This window comes from Onychomys torridus, chromosome 1 (assembly GCF_903995425.1).
Source record: "Onychomys torridus chromosome 1, mOncTor1.1, whole genome shotgun sequence".
In the NCBI taxonomy this organism is placed as follows: domain Eukaryota; kingdom Metazoa; phylum Chordata; class Mammalia; order Rodentia; family Cricetidae; genus Onychomys; species Onychomys torridus.
Genome location: NC_050443.1, coordinates 155479253 through 155496030, shown reverse-complemented (window position 1 = coordinate 155496030; position 16778 = coordinate 155479253). Strand labels below are relative to the sequence as shown.

Sequence of the window (16778 nt, the reverse complement as noted above, 5' to 3'; positions counted from 1 at the left end):
CACTGCTTCAAGCCAGCATTGGCAGAATGCAACCCTGTGAACTAAATCTGGCCTACTTGCCTGTGTTTGTAAATAAAGTTTTAAATTAGTAACAGGAAATGTTTCCCAGCTCCTGCTCTATACCATTAGGGTGAAATAATGAAAGAAGGAGGTATAGGGAGAGAGAGAGAGAGAGTCGGGCAGAAAATCTGAAGGAATAAATTAGCTAATTTATACATAATATAATTTTCTCATTGTTGTAAGCAGTCCATAGATGTTTCAAGATGGATATTCAGGGCTTTTCCATTGATAAAATTTGTATATTGTAGATGTTAGCAGCTTTGCTGGTCAGAAGTGGTTTTGTCAGTATAATTATGGGATTACATTCTAGAGCCACACACACAAAAAAAATTATTAACCAGAATGTTGCTCAGTGCTTTGGAGAGTCAGGAGTGGTGACACACACCTGTAATCCCAGCATTTGGGAATGTAATGGTAGAGGAGGATCAGGAGTTCAAGGTTAGTTACATTCACTATGTAGAAAGCTTGAGGCAGTTTAGGCTATTTGAGACTGTGCTATAAGCATTATGCCTGAATTTTTTCATATTGCTCATTACACACAGCACGGTAACTATTTATATAAACATGTATGTTTGTAGGTTAGAAAAGGGTTAGAGAGGCTACAGCAGAGTTCAGGAGTTACCCTGGTCCCGCCTGGAGGCAGAGGCAGAGAGCAGGTAAACATAGAAGCGGTCCTTGCAGTAGTTAGAGACAATAGAGAGGACCCAGTTGAACTCCTAGAGGCATGCAGAGCCAAGCCACAAGGTCTTCAGGTTGAGCAGGCCTGCAGAGGTGAGGTGTGAGACCATAGAGTCGTAAGATAGGAGGCAGTGGACACCTAATGGAGTGGGGAGGGGCTGCAGTTGTAGTGTATTACACCACCATTGGGGTTTTAGCTGAAATAAAGCCCTAGGGACAGCCAGCAGTTCTCAGCCTGTGGGTCCCTTGGTGCACAGCTGGATGTTCAGGTGACAGGCCTGTGTGGCTGTTGTTACCACACTGTTAGGTGTCCTCCTCTTTGTGGGATCTAGGTAAAGGAGTTTTACTCCTTGTTCTGGTGTGGTCCGTAAACTCTTGGGCCTGGTTTCTCTGGTCCAGTTTTCATATGTCAGTGCTGCTTGTAAAATGAAAATCCTCCAGGGCGAGGCATGGTATGGAAAACTTAGAGTGGAGATCAGTGTGATCTCCACACCTTGTCTCAAAAAACAAAAACCCTGGAGGTCTGCCCAGGGTCAGCTTGCCTCTTCAGTGTGTACAGACCAAACAACTTCACAAGAGCCTACACAGAAACTCTTTGTCGTCAGGAGGCCCAGACAAGCTGTTGACTCAGAATTGCAGTTTTTTCCTCTGTCAAGTGAGTGACCTCTTATCCTCTCAGGGTGCAAGCCAATTCCTGGTCCACATGGGAGACATACTGAGTAAATGTAGGGCTGTGTATGTTAATCCACTTTCTTCTTGAGTAAGGGTTTTAAACTACCATTAGATTCTCTAAAATATACACACATTTGATCTAAAATATTACACATTTCCTGGATCTGACATGTAGCACTTAACCCTGAGCATGTGGGGATTGTGGCACTGTTGGTGACACAAGCCCTGATCTGGCCTGTGCACGTGTCCTGCTTGACAATGCAAATTCCAGACGAGAGTATGGTGTGTGTGTGAGAGAGAGAGAGACAGACAGACAGAGACAGAGACAGAGACAGACAGACAGAGAGAATTGATAACATGCTTAGCTGAGCTTAGTTAGTAACTTTGACCATGAAGGAATAGTGTGCTAGTAATATATTGTCTGCCTGAAGCAGTTGCTGTGCATCTGGAAATGATCTAATTTGACATGATGTGAATTGTCCTCTTCAAGAGGGAGAGGATGCAATTTGTTGGTTTCTGGGTAGAAAATGAAACTCAAAGACATTTTCTCTTCAAAAGGTTTTGATTATGTTTGGTTCATAAAATAGGAGATTTCATTTATGAGATTTGCACACTATACATGTGGCTTGCTTATATCTCCCTTTTAGCATCAATTGCATCTCTTAGAGAAAGGAGGCTGATTAGGTAATAATCAAAAAAGTTTTTTTATTGTGGTGAATAACGAGTGTGGGTGGGGTAAGTATATATATGCCATGGTATAGGTGTGGAGGTCAGAAGGCCATTTTGCCAATATCTATGTCACATGTTGATGAGCTATATAGATGGAATGTGATGGCAGACAAGAATATATTAGTCTTACGTACTTCTCGGGGTGTTCCCAGGGTTGACAAATCCATTTGGCTCCTCAAAATAAACCATTAAAAAAACAACAACAACCAGAGTTTGGCATTTGCTCTGCCAAAATCATCTCATCTTGACATGGTCCCATCCACATGTTGGTTGTATTATATGTGTGATTTGCTCTCTTTGACACATTGAGCCCAGCTCATCTAGTCACATGTATGTAATGTGTGTGCAGACATGTTTGTGTGTATAGTATTTATGTAGAGACCAGGTTGAGCTTAGAAGTTGAGATTCTCCCACCTCCACCTCCCAAATACTGGGATTTGACCCATGTGCCACCACCATACACAGCTCCATAATCTCTTCCCTTCCTACCCTACCCCCTGGTTTCTTTGGGACAGTCTGACGAGCTCAGGCCAGCTTCAGACTCACTTGCCCCACTTGTTACTCTCGTTGGCCTGCAGATGTGTGCCCCATGCCCAGCAGCTCATAGGTCTTTCTGCCTTCTGTTTTCCCTGTCATCTGTCTTCCCAAAGTTTCTGTCCTATGAAGGTTGTTTATTGTCTCCCTCAACTTTTACATAGGAATGATTGGAATAAAATTAAAGATCACTAAAACTTACGGTGGCTCACATCTTTAATCCCAGCACTCAGGAGGCAGAGGCAGGTAGATGGATCTCTGAGATCGAGGCCAGACTGGTCTACACAAGGAGTTCCAGGAGAGGCAGGGCTACAAAGAGAGATCCTGTTTCAAAAACAAACAAAACAAAACAAAGCACAAATCACTAAAATTTTACTAATTCACAATTTTTGGTCTTTGAAGGGGACTAAATAGAAGTTTAGCTATATTTTTTAAAAAGAGAGGGAGTAGCTAAGAAAACAAAAAAGTGCTTTTGAGGGTAGTACACACCTGTAGTCCCAGCACTTGGGAGGCTGAGGCAGAAGGAAAGCAAGTTGAAGATCAGCTTGGGCCTCAGTGAGATGTTGAAAGGTGGGGTGGAGGAACTATGTGAACCGAGTTTCTCCTTTCTTCCTCTGAACAGTCCGTGTTTTTAAACTCTGCACAAAGCCACCATTCACAGTATCCTTCCTTCATTCCTTGGCTCACCCAAACCTGGATCTGCTCTGGAGATAGAAGTATGTTCTCAGCTCTCTTGACTGGAAGGGAAGGGGGTGCCGGGATGAGCATTCTCACCTGTCAAAGAGTGGGGGCAGTTTTCTGGGTTTGCTGACCAAGGCCTTGTCTCCCAGTTACTCTTTTAAGTTTTGAGACAGGGGTTCTCTGTGTAGCCCTGGCTGCCCTGGAACTCACTCTGTAGATCAGGCTGGCCTGGAACTTGGAGATCTGCCTGCCTGCCCCCGAGTGCTGGGATTAAAGCTCCCAATTACAGTCAACCCTGAGAAACACCACTGCTGGTGCCATCCAGAAGGCAGGAAATAAGCTTAGGAGAGAAGGGAAGGATACCAGCTGTGCAAAGCAAGGAGGAATTGGCAGGAAGTCTAATAAGCACATAGGGTATGGCAAGGTTGGCAAGATTTGTATAAAGCCAGAATCTACGTGTGTGCATATTTATATGTGTGGGTTTGTGCATATACATGTATGAACACGCATGTGGAGGCCAGAAGACAGCCTTGGATGTCATTCCTCAGGCACTGTCACCATTCTTTGGAGATTTGTCTTGCTAGCCTGGAGCTTTCTGAAGAAAGGGGGCTGTTGCTGGGCCAGTGAGCCCAGGAATTTACCTGTGCCTGCCTCAAAGTGTGCCACCATGTTCAACTCACCTTCTACCCCACAGCTGTTCTCATGCTTCCCAGGCAAGCACTTTGCTGACTGGGCTCATCTCCCTGATTTTCCTCTTTAAGACTGTAAATCTAGGGACCGGAGACTGGCTCAACGGTCAGGAGTACTTCTCAGAAGACCCGCTTTATTTCCAGCACCCATATTGGTCAACTCATAGCTACTTGTAACTCCAGCTCTAGGGGAACCAATGCGCTTTTCTGGCCTCTGAGGATACCTGAACATGTGTGACATCCACTCACACAAACACATTTATAAAAAACAATTTTAAAAAATCTTTGAGGGGGAGCGTCGAGACAGGGCTTCTCTGTGTAGCCCTAGCCATTCTGGAACTGAATGAGAACTTGAACTCAGAGATCCACTTGTCTCTGCCTCCCCAGTGCAGGGATTAAAGACATGCATCACCACTGCCAGATAAAATAAGTTTGTAAGACTATAAGTCTAGTAAGAATTAGTAGGCCTGTGTTTGGGCTGGATCTTGAAACATAGCTAAGAAAGAAATGAATTCCTTCAGTGTTGTAGAATATAAAAGGGTGGATGGTAGAAGGAACCCTCTCCTTCATCAGTAAGACTCCCTGCTTATCCAGTATTTCCAAAATAAAAGTAGTTTTGAAACAGTGTGTTCTTTCCTCCAGAGTAGGTAATATTCCCCCTTGCTATTGTAATGATTGTCCACTGAGCCATTTTTATTTTTACTTCAACAACTCTGTAAGTTTGCATGATACAGCTTTCCTGCCAGAAAAAGAGAGAGACCCCTGAGTGTGCTCCTGGCTTCCTCCGTGCTAGTATTTGTGTCAGGCAGGTTTGCTTCTGCCGCTTACGGTAGCTTATGGTTTTGCTTTTTTCTACGTGGTGGGTATGCATTTGCTTTAGCAGTTGTGCACTTCCGTAGGAGGGTTGTCTGACTTGGTGATTTTCTCTCACACTGATTCTCAGGAAAGTGCCTCCGTGACTGGCCCAAGTCAACCAAATTAAGGTCAAATTCATGTTCAAAGCCAGGATGGTCACTGTCAGTTTAAGAGGCTTTACTGCCAAGGGTGTGCAGTTTATTCCTTTTGACTTTCTCCCTTTTCCAGCTGGCTTAGGGAAGCTGGCAAATGAAGGAGTAGTGTGCCTAAGGGGGGTAGTCTTTGCTTCCAACAGCTCTCTGGCAAGCATCTGAGCGCACAGGAAACCTTCCCACACAGCACTTACCTCACACAGCAGTAGATGGCTATGTCTGGGGTCAGGCAGACCTGCTGTCACCTCTTCCCAGCTTTACCAGCTCAGGGCCTCAGTCTTCACTCCTCATTGTCCCTGATTTCCTCACCTGTAAAGTGGAGATGATGACCATGAAAACGACTGGTACACAGCACAGTGACTGACTGTAGATAAAGTTATGTGAGCTGTCCCTGCCTCTGGTTCCTGCTTCAGCTTTATGGCTGCCTGTTAAAGATCTACCTTAATTTGCATGTTAGAGTTCCAAAATAGGAGCTTATATTATATTATTTTTATTTTTGAGGCCTCTGTACTCAGGCTGGCCTTGAATTTGCCATGAACCTTCTACTTCTGAGTCACTGTGCCCGGCTTTTTGTTGTTGGTTTTTGTTTGTTTTGTTTTTGTTCTTTGAGATAGGGTCTTATTATGTAGCTCAGGCTGGCCTTGAACTCCCAGCAGTCAGTCTTGCTGCCTCAGCCTCTGAAGGGCTGGTATTACATGCATGTGCTACTATGCCCAGCATTTAAGTTTTCATTGTTATTTTATTCTGATATTTCCAAGTCGTAATTAGTGTTTGAAAAAGAGGTGAGTAGGAAATCTGAAGTGCCACCACTTCTGACAGGGAGGTGATTCTTTGTCCATGCTCTTCCCCATTAGAATACCCCAGGCAGCTGGAAACTGAAGAGTCCCAGAAGAAAACCTGGACAGTTTGAAAACTTAAAATGTTAATATCTTAAAAGGGAGTGAGGATCTGGAGGAGAGTGGTACATAAGAAGCTTGAAACACTGGGTTTTATCACCCAGCACTATAATAAAAGAGAAACCTAATAACCAAAGAAACAATGAGCTGTTTGAGAAGTTCCAGAGTCCCTCGTTGACCAATGAAAACCCTCTATACGTAGCCTGTGCACTGGGCCACTTGGAACCTTAGTGAAAGCTTTCCTCTACATTTCTCCTTCTAACTAATGTCTTGACATATTTCAGAATGCCTTCCTGTATTTGTGTTGGAACTGAGAGCTGACAGTGCATTTGTTGAATCAAAAGAGAAAACATGAACCAAATTAGTATGGCTGTTTGTGTTGGTAGACCCTGGTGTGGTAGCTTTGGCTCCTTAGCTCCCTCTTTGTCATGCTTTGCTGAGTATGAGCTCCTTGGGGAGGCTCAGCTGAGAGGAAGTAGCAGAGAGGGAACTGAGCACATGATGCATTTGTGCCAAAATAAAAAGAAAGCCAGCTTTGCTAGAGTTCCTAGTGGAATTTTTCAAAACTGGAGGAGCACGTTGTTATTTTTGCTTACTATGAGTGATAAAGTAAAAAACAGTTTTTGTTTGGTTGAGACAGGGTCTTGCTATATAGCTTTGGCCAGCCTGGAACTTATTGCGTAGCCCACGCTGGCCTAAAAGTTGTGGCAATTCCCCTCTCTCAGCCTCCCAAGTGGTAGGATTATAGGCTTGAGGAACCATACCTGATCCTAAGAAAGTATTTTTTGTGTGTTTGTGGGATTGTGTGTGTTTGTACAACATGTGAGTATCTTCGTCAGTCTCCAAGTTTTATTGAAATAGGGGTTTTCACTGAACATGGAGCTCAGCAATTCCTGTAGACTGCCTGGCCAGTGAACTTCAGTGATTTCTGTCTCCTCCTTCTTCTTAGCAACCCCCCCCCCCCCCCCCCCCCCCCCGCCGCCAATTCCCTGGTACCAGAATGACAGGGTTATAGACATGTGCTGCTGTGCTTACCTTTCACTTGGGTCCTGGGGACTGAACTAAGGTCCTCTTGCTTGTATGGCAAGTACTTATAGGGAGTGAGCCATCTCTCCAGCTTTGTTTTGTTTTTTGAGACAAGGGTTCATGAAGGTGGAGTTTTTCATCATGACTATGATCAGCTGTGTTCTGCCAGCTGCTTTCTAATAACCACAAAGAGGCTTAATATTAATTATAAATGCTCAGGTAATAGCTCAGGCTTATTACTAGTTAACACAACTTAAATTAACCCATTTATATTAATACACATTCTATCACATGGTGTTATCTCTCTTCCATCTTGCACCTCTTGTTTACTCTCCTTGTCTGGCTGGTGACTCTTCTGACTCCATCCTCCTTCTTCCTAGTGTCCTTAGTCTGGTTCTCCCACCTATTTTCGTCCTGTCCAGCTATTGACCAGTCAGCTTCTTTAAAACCAGTCACAGTGACATATATTCACACAGTGTAAAGGAATATTCAACAGGTTCATATAGCCTAAGCTGGTCTTGAACTTGCTATGTAGCTGAGGCTGGCCTTAAACTTGATGGTTTTCCTGCCTCTACCTCCAGAGTGGTGGGGTTGTGCCCCATCACACTCAAAAAAGAAAATAATTTCATTATATTTATTTGTTTATTTTGAGACAGGGTTTTTCTTTGTAGCCCCAGCTGACCTAGGAACTCTCAAAGAGCCACAGGCCTCTACTTCCTGAGTATTAGGATTAAAGGCATGAGTCACCACACCCAGCAGAAAATAATTTCAGAGGAAAATATGATAGTGAATTTTTCTGACATTCACAAACCAAAGTAATTCTTTTGGAGATTTTGAAAATTTCATAAACAAGATCTCCATTGCTGTTCTTTCTAAATCTGAGCAGACTTAGGAATTAAAATACAGGTGTGATATGAACACATTATAAGTGATGGATTATTAGATAGCAATTAGATATATGATATTTAACATACATTTGAAATAGGTTTGGATAGATGCTCTGAAACAATACTGTAACTAAGTTGGGGTCTAAGAAAGTTTCAGGCCCAAGAGTTAAGAGGATAAACCGGAAGCATGGCTGTGGGCTTCTCTAAGAGAGCATAACATGTGTGAGTCTTTACAAATGGATAAACTGGCATTAAGAAGCTGTGTGGGACTTGACCAAGGTGACAAGGTGGAACCAGGAGCAGCAGAGCTTCCTGCCTCCAGGTTGAAGGTGCTTCTTTTTGCTTTAAATACTAAAGAGTCACACACACACACACATACACACACACACACACACACACACACACACACACGCACACGTTTGAAATAAATAAGTTTGAAATTGTCTTGTGATTTTAATGGGTTTTGGAAGAGATTCCTTGTGTCTATGAAATTCCTTAACAGGAGTTGATTTTCTTCCTCACAGTAAAGACACAGGAACCAACTAATTTCTTATTGTTCCCTACGGACTTCCTGTTTGCTTTCTCTTCTTGTGTAAGCAGTGTAGCCTGGACTTCCTGTTTGTAGCATTCACCACACATATAATTAACTTCAAAAAAAAAATCTCATAGATTAATCTGTAAACATTTCCAATTTCAAAGAAGACTTCTCTCATGATGCCAATTATAATTCAGTGAAGAACAACACAACGCATATGGTAGCTGTAGCTGAAGTTCAGTGACCCAGCAGTAGCCCATCATGAGCAAAGCTCTGCTTTGATTCCCGGGACTGCAAAAGAGAAAAGTGTATGTGTGCATCTGTGCACAGTATATAAAGAAATCCAACACTTTTGTTTACATTGATGACTGGAAAAGAAAAAAGGCTTATTTTTGTTGTGGAGATAATATGTATAGTGGACACTTACAGAATACAATGTGATGTTTTAATATTTAAATACATTGTGTAATAATTCAGAATAATTAGCATATTCATCACTTCATGTTTATCATTTCTTTGTGATGAAAATGTTCAAAATGCTGGCTATTGCTGGGGGTGATGGCACTGGCCTGTAATCCCAGACACTGGAGAGGCTGAGGAAGGAAGGTCATAAATTCAAGCCAGCCTGGGCTATAGAGCAAGATCAAGGCCACCCTGTATTGTTAGGAGGGGGACAGAGATACTAGGGGCTGGGGAGGGATGACTCAGTTGATAAAGCTCTAGCCACATAGGCATGGGTTCAATCTCCACCACCCCTACAACAAGCCAGGTATGATAGCATGCACTTGTAATCCAGAGCGAGGGAAGTGGAAATAGTGGGGTGCTTGGAGCTAACTGACTAGCCAGTCTAGCTTAATTGTTGAGCCCCAGACCAGTGAGAGCTCTGTCTCAGGAAACAGTGGTGGACAGTACCTGAAGAACAACATCTGAGGTGGTACTGTGTTCTCCAAATACATATGTACCCCCCACACGAGTGTGAACATACACAATAACTGAATCAGGGGCTAGAGGGGTGCCTCCATGCTAGAAAGAGAACCTGAGTTCAACCCCCAATCCCCACCTAAGGTGGAGAGCAACTGAGAGACACCTGAAGTCAACCTCTAGTTTCTACACACATTGTACACAATAACACATGCAAACACACATACACACATACACAAAAATTGGTTAAGATGTGTAAAAGTTCTTATTCAACTTTTCTGAAAAGAAGACATGCAAATAATAGCCAATAGAAATTAAAAATAGAACAAAACTCAAAAACTCTATTGCTTATCACTCAGGAATTGCAAATCCAAACTACGAGAAGGTGGTACCTCATTTCTATTGGAATGCCTCTTACAAAAAAGATAGTGAGTACTGGGCAAGATGTGGAGAAAAGTGCCCCCTCCTCATCCTGCTAATGGTCAACATTAACTAGCACAGCCCTTAATAGTACCCCTCTAATGTGGGTGTTCTTTTTAAAAAATTAAAAATAGAACTGTCATATGACCCAGCAATCAAACAGCTTCGTCATGGCCATGTTCCTGAAAGTACTATTTGCAGTAGCCAGGTATCCATCAAAGGATGGGTGGTGTATGTATACATAGTAGCATACATATACTCAGCAAGTAAAGCCACTCATTGCCAAGCCTGGCAACTTGAGTTCAGTCCCTGGATCTTTGTGGTGGAAGGTGAACCGGTTTCTGCAAATTGTCCTATGACCGCTGGGCGGTGGTGGTGCCCACCTTTAATCCCAGCACTTGGGAGGCAGAGCCAGGCAGATCTCTGTGAGTTCGAGGCCAGCCTGGCTACAGAGCAAGATCCAGGACAGACACCAAAACTACACAGAGAAACCCTGTCTTGAAAAACCAAAAAAAAAAAAAAAAAAAAAAAAAAAGTCCTATAACCCACACACAAATACCTTGGCATGTATGTGTGCACACATACACACACAATAAATAATATAACTGAAACATTGTCATTAGCAACACCATGGATGAACCTAGAAAACATGTTAAGTGAAATAAGAAAAATACTGCACAAGCTTCCCATTTGTAGTATGTAAATTTTTGTTGTTGTTTTGTTTTTGGTTTTTCAAGATGGGGTTTCTCTGGGTAGTTTTGGTGCCTGTCCTGGATCTCACTCTGTAGACCAGGTTGGCCTTGAACTCACAGAGACCCTCTTGGCTCTGTCTCCCGAGTGCTGAGATTAAAGGTGTGTGCCACCGCTGCCCGGAGGTGGTATGTAATTTAAATATTGGTGTTTCTCCTTATCTGTATATTTCTGCAAAGTGGAAACTACCTTTTATTCAGGATAAGATCTAGGCTAGGTGTGGGGCAAATGAAGAGCTTCTTGTGGCTGGGACTGTTCCAAAATTTATGAAAATGTTATTTTTGGTAGCTTTCTTTTATGAAGGAACCTTTGTTTCTAGATGAGAGGTGCCTAGTTAGTAGGCAGGAAACTTGGAACACTGACCAACAGGCCCAGCATTGGTGCTGTGGACTCCTGAACATATCATTATCCTTCTGTTTGTCTACTCTTCTCTCTGTAATTCTCTACCTTATTTTAGAGCTCATAATTGTAGAATTAGCAAGTATTGACTTTCTCAAATAATCAAAAATTGAAGATTTATATCAAGTTTGAAGAGATCTCGTAAGATTTTTGGCATGAGCCCGGCGGTGGTGGTGCATGCCTTTAATCCCAGCACTTGGGAGGCAGAGGCAGGTGGATCTCTGTGAGTTCGAGGCCAGCCTGGTTCCAGAGTGGGTTCCAGGAAAGGTACCAAAGCTACACAGAGAAACCCTGTCTAGAAAAAAAAAAAAAAAAAAAAAAAAAAAAAACCAAAAAACAAAAAAAGACTTTTGGCATGGGTCTGGAGAAGATGGTTTGTTGAAAACAGATGCTCTGGGTTTTTGTTCTGTTTCTCTTTGAGACAAGGTCTTAACATCATAACCTAGTCTGGTCTGCAACTCTTTTGATTCTCCTGCCTCAGCTTAGTGGTGGGGCATACACTGGGTCAATGCTAGACATTTTAGTGCCTTTCTCTATAGTAAGGAAGTTCTCAGGCCAATTAGGTGCTAGATCAATCAGGTAAAGTTCAGTCCCTGGTTCATGATAAGTTATCAGTAGACTATTCTGTTTGTTTGGTTTTTTTTGTTTTGTTTTGTTTTTCCTTCACGGGGTTTCTCTGTGTAGCGTTGCGCCTTTTCTGGAACTCGCTTTGACTATCCTGTTTTTATCAGCATACATTAAAGCATTCTATAGAATTCCCCTTGTAAGGTATCTCGGTAATGCTGGTACCTTGTCACTCATTACTGTTATTTTTTAAGTTTATAAAGAGATGAAAAGATCTTCCCAAGAAAGATGGATTAGGGTCAGAGGAATGAGGAAGAAGTTCAAATGCCACGTAATCTGTAAGAATGCGAGAGCGGAACAGATAGAGATGTGCGGTTTCCATTTGCCTTCTTGGTGTTTTTCAGGGAACTGCTTATCTTCTGTCATTGTTTGCCTGGTTGTAGAATCACTGGACTAAAAGTGTTTTCTCAGCTACTGTATCGACAAAGAAATAAGAGGAACATTTGGGGACAAACCTCACCCTCTTGCCTTTTGAGTTTACAATCTAATGGGAACTTTTTGGTCTTAACCTTATGATCTTATGTGGAATTTTTCTATGAGAGAGAGAGAGAGAGAGAGAGAGAGAGAGAGAGAGAGAGAAGAGATCAAGTGAGCAAAGATTGTACACAAGGCCTCACGCATGCTAGAGGTACTCTACCACCAGCTACGTTCTCAGTCTGTAGTTGGAGAGCTGCTCTCCAGCCCCCGCCAAGCCCTGTGAGTCCAACAACCCACCTATAAAATAAACACACGGACATTCACATTATTTAAACTGCTTGGCCATTAGCTCAGGCCTACCATTGTCTAGCTCTTACTCTTATATTTAGCCCATTTCTGTTAGTCTATACTTTGTCACATGGCTCGTGGCTTACCAGTGTCTTTACATGTTGCTTCTCATGGCGGCAGCTGGTGGTGTCTCCTCCCACCCAGCCTTCCACCTCCCAGAATTCTCTTCTCTCTTGTCCCACCTATACTTCCTGCCTGGCCACTGGCCAATCAGAACTTTATTTACACAGAGCGATATCCACAGCATCAGTCCATTGATTAGAACTTAATGTGTTACCTGTCCAAATGGTAAATGTTTAAGCCAGTTGTGGTGGTACATATCTTTAATCCCAGCTCTCTGTGAGTTTGAAACCAGCCTGGTCTGTGTAATGAGTTACAGGAAAGCCAAGGCTACACAGTGAGACCTTGACTCCAAAAACAAAAAATTGTTGGAGGCTGGAGAGAGCTAGCTCAGCAGTTACAAACACATATTGCTCTTGCTTTTAGAGGCCCACATTCTATCCCCAGCACCTACCATGTTAGGTGGCTCACAACTGCTGAGCTCCAGGAGGACCTGAGGTCTCCAGAATTGAAGGTACCCAAACACATTTACATGCACACAAATAAAAAAATAAATCCTTTAAAAATGAAGTTGCCAATTACAGACACAACGTTTGCTAGCCTGAGGATGTAGATCAGTTGGTAGAGTGGGTGGGTGCCTAGCATACAGATGCTCTGGGTTTGGTTGCCTGTAATCTAGATTTCATGAAGGCAAGGTAGGAGGATGAGAAAAGTTCTAGGTTCCTTCACTACATGAGTCTGAGTCCACCTATGGCTGGCTACATGAGGCTCTGTTTCAAAATTTAAAAATAAAAATTGTTTGCAAGGCTTGCTTTGTTTTTTTGAGATACCCTAGACTGGCCCTGGAAATTGCTGACTAGCAAAGGATGACCTTGAATTCTTTAGCATCCTGTGGTCACCTTCCAGATGCTGGGATCCAGGCTTATTTTGTCATACCCAATAAGCATGGGAGTTTTGCTTTTTGTATATTTGTTTGAGACAGAATTAGAAGGAAAGTAATCAAGTAACAGTCTGCCCTGTGGTGACTGTGGTATGTATGTTAAACATCTTAAAACAAGACAAATATATTTGTTAGTTTACTGGCTACAAAATTTAGGCAAGAAATCCAAATGTTAATGTAGTATATATACATATATGCAGGCAAAACCCTCATCATACATGTAAAATAAATAATTTAAAAGTGGTGGTAGTTAGGAATTAAGTCCAGGAACCAGGCGTAATGGAGAAGGCCTTTAATACCAGCACCCAGTAGGTAAGGGTAGGTGGATCTCTTGAGTTCCAGATGAGCTTGATCTACAGAGTGAGTTCTAGGACAGCCAGGGCTACACAGAGAAAAACCCTATATCCAAAAAATAAAAAGTTCAAAGATCCTAAAAAAAAAAAAAACTCCCCAGGAAACTCAGACCTGATCAAAACAGTAAGAGAAGTAACTGGATAAAACCCACAGGTGGAACAGGGCGTGGTGGAACATCCCTTTAATTCCAGCACTCAGGATGGAGAGGCAGGAGGATCTGAGTTCCAGGCTAGTCTAGTCCCTATAGCAAGTTCCAGGGCTACACAGTGAGACTGTCTAAAAACTAAAACAAACCTCAAATACCAAAGTAAACCTAACCAAGGAAACAAAAGACTTCTATAATAAAAACTTATTTATTTATTTATTTATTTATTTTTGTGGGGCTGAGGATTGAACCCCGGGCCTTGTGCTTGCTAGGCAAGCGCTCTACCATTGAGCTAAATCCCCAACCCCTGTAAAGGATTCTTTTTTTTTTTTTTTTTTTTTTTTTTTTGGTTTTTCGAGACAGGGTTTCTCTGTGTAGCTTTGCGCCTTTCCTGGAACTCGCTCTGTAGTCCAGGCTGGCCTCGAACTCACAGAGATCTGTCTGGCTCTGCCTCCCAAGTGCTGGGATTAAAGGCGTGTGCCACCAACACCCATGTTAATAAAAACTTTAAAACATGGACATCCCTGAGGCTGTCAAGACCCCTGTGGGGAAAGGCTCTTGCTATGCAAACCTCGGACCTCAGCTGGTCCTCTGGATCCATAGAAGTGCACATGGAGAGCACAGCTCCACATAGTTGTTCTCTCACTGTGCCCCGTGTCACCCACTGCCTGGTAGTAATAATGCAGACGTCACTGAAGGAAGTAGTTGACGATAGAAATACCCCCTGTGCTCATGAATGGGCAGACTTAATAGTGGGAAAATGACTATATTATCAAATGTGATCTACAGACTCAATGAAGTCATCATAGGAAATCCAATGGCATTTTTCCCAGAACAAGAAAAAAAATTCTGAAGTTCCTCTGAGCACAAAAGAAATTAATCATAAACAGCAATACTGTAGGTACCAAATAGTATATCTCAAACCATATTCTAGAGGTATACTAAGAAAAACCACATGGTACCAGCACAAAACAAAGTGTAGATAGACCAATAGAATGGGAGACACAGGCCAAGCATGATGCATATTTGCTGTCTCAGAACTCGGGAGGTTATGGCAGAAGGATTGCCATGAGTTTAAGGATAGCCTGGAATACTAATGTATAATACCGTCTTAAACACAGGAACAAATAGGAAGCCAGGCATAATGGTGTTCACTCTCATCCCAGCACTTTGTAGGAGGAAGCAGAAGGATTGGGAGTTCAACAAGAGTTGGTCACCAAACAAACCACATGTAGCTATAGCTACAGCCACCTAATCTTTGACAAGGGTGTCAAGAGTATGCATAGAGTAAAAGGCAGTACCTTCAAAGCACTGTGCTTGGGCACCTGGGTGTCCACATGTAAAAGGATGTAACTAGACCCTTAACTCTCACTCTACAAATATATATGCATATTCAAAATGGATCAAAGACTTTAGGGTCTGACACTTTCAAACTGCTGCAGGAAAGCAGAGGTAGTGTATGGGTACAGACTTTCTACGAAGAAAGCATAGGGAATAATCCCAAGGATTAATAGGTGGGGTTGTATGCAATTAGTAAGTTTTTACAAAGCAAAGGAAACTAAAGAATGAAGAGATAGCTTATAGAATAGGAAAAACATGTTTGCCAGTTGTACCTTTAGCAGAGGACTAGTATCTAGAATCAGTACAAAATCAGCACCACCCTGAGGCGAACAGTTACTGGGGTGATGAGTTGAATGGTCAAAGGAAGAAGTACAAATGGCTAATCAATACCTGGAAAGTGTTCAACATTCCTTTCCTTCAGACTGGATGCCTTCTGGCTGAACCGTGCTGCTCGAAAGCCTGAAAGCTTAGCCAGGCCAAATGTAGATGTAACAGTTTATTAAATAAGAAACACAGAGCCAAATGCAGAGCTAAAAGCCCAAGAGGTCAGATCAGTAGCTAAGAGCTGATACTAAACAACCTTTCTTACCCTTCACTGCCGCTGTCGTCCTTCCCCTCAGAAAGAGGCCTACTTCCTGTGTGTCTTTTTATTGACTTCCTGTTCTGCCTTCTCATTGGTTGTAAACCCAACCACATGACCTCCTTGTCACTGCCTGTCTATACAGACCTCCAGGTCTCTATGGTTGGTATTGAGATTAAAGGCGTGTGTCTCCATGCTGGCTGTATCCTTGAACACAGAGATCTGCCTGTCATGTGATCGGGATTAAAGGTGTGTGCCACCACCGCCCAGCTTCTGCTATGGCTTGCTGTTAGCTCTGACCCCCAGGCAACTTTATTAACATCCAAATAAAATCACGTTTCAGTACAAATAAAATATCACCATATTTCCCCCTTTCTATTTTAATAAAAAGAAAAAAGTCATAACTAATATAAGAAAAACTATATACAAAAGTACAATAACTATATACCATATATACAAGCAATAAATACCTAAACAATGTCTAGTCCATTTGCATTTGACAAATTCAGAGAAAATAATTCCATTATCTATCCTATTTTGGTAAGTCCAAAATGTACCTGATTTACTTTCTATCCTAACTCATATTACTAACAGAACTATCTTATAACATCTTTCAAATTTATACACTTACTCTTTAGTGAGTTTCTTTTCTAAAATTCTTAACAAGGAAAACTATAACTATCTAAACTTTAACTATAACTGTCCAATCTTCAACTCCCTCAGAGACCCAAGAAGGAAATATTACCTAACAACAATAAAAACAGGAAGTGCACGCAAGCAGCTTCAAAAAAAAAAAAAAAATGTGAGTTGACAGAAACAGCCAGCTGCCTGGACAGTCACCTGAGGTTTCTCTGCAGTGTTGGGGCATCATCTTCAGCCTATAGGCTTAGCATATCTGACAGACTCATTTGTGAAGTAGGATGTACACAAGCATAATAGTGAAGCCCATTTCCATATAGATAAGCCAAAATTTAAAAAGAGCCAGGCGGTGATGGCACACGCCTTTAATCCCAGCACTGGGGGGGGGGGGGGAGCGGTATCTCTGTGAGTTTGAGGCTAGGGAGACAGCCTATTGATGAAGGGCT

General features: G+C 42.4%; 1 protein-coding gene across 12 annotated transcripts in view; it reads left to right on the top strand.

Annotated features, from left to right (window-relative positions):
• Positions 1–16778, top strand: part of Cpeb3 (cytoplasmic polyadenylation element binding protein 3) — a 193835-nt gene that overhangs the window by 91046 nt on the left and 86011 nt on the right. The gene's annotated exons all lie outside the window — the stretch shown is intronic.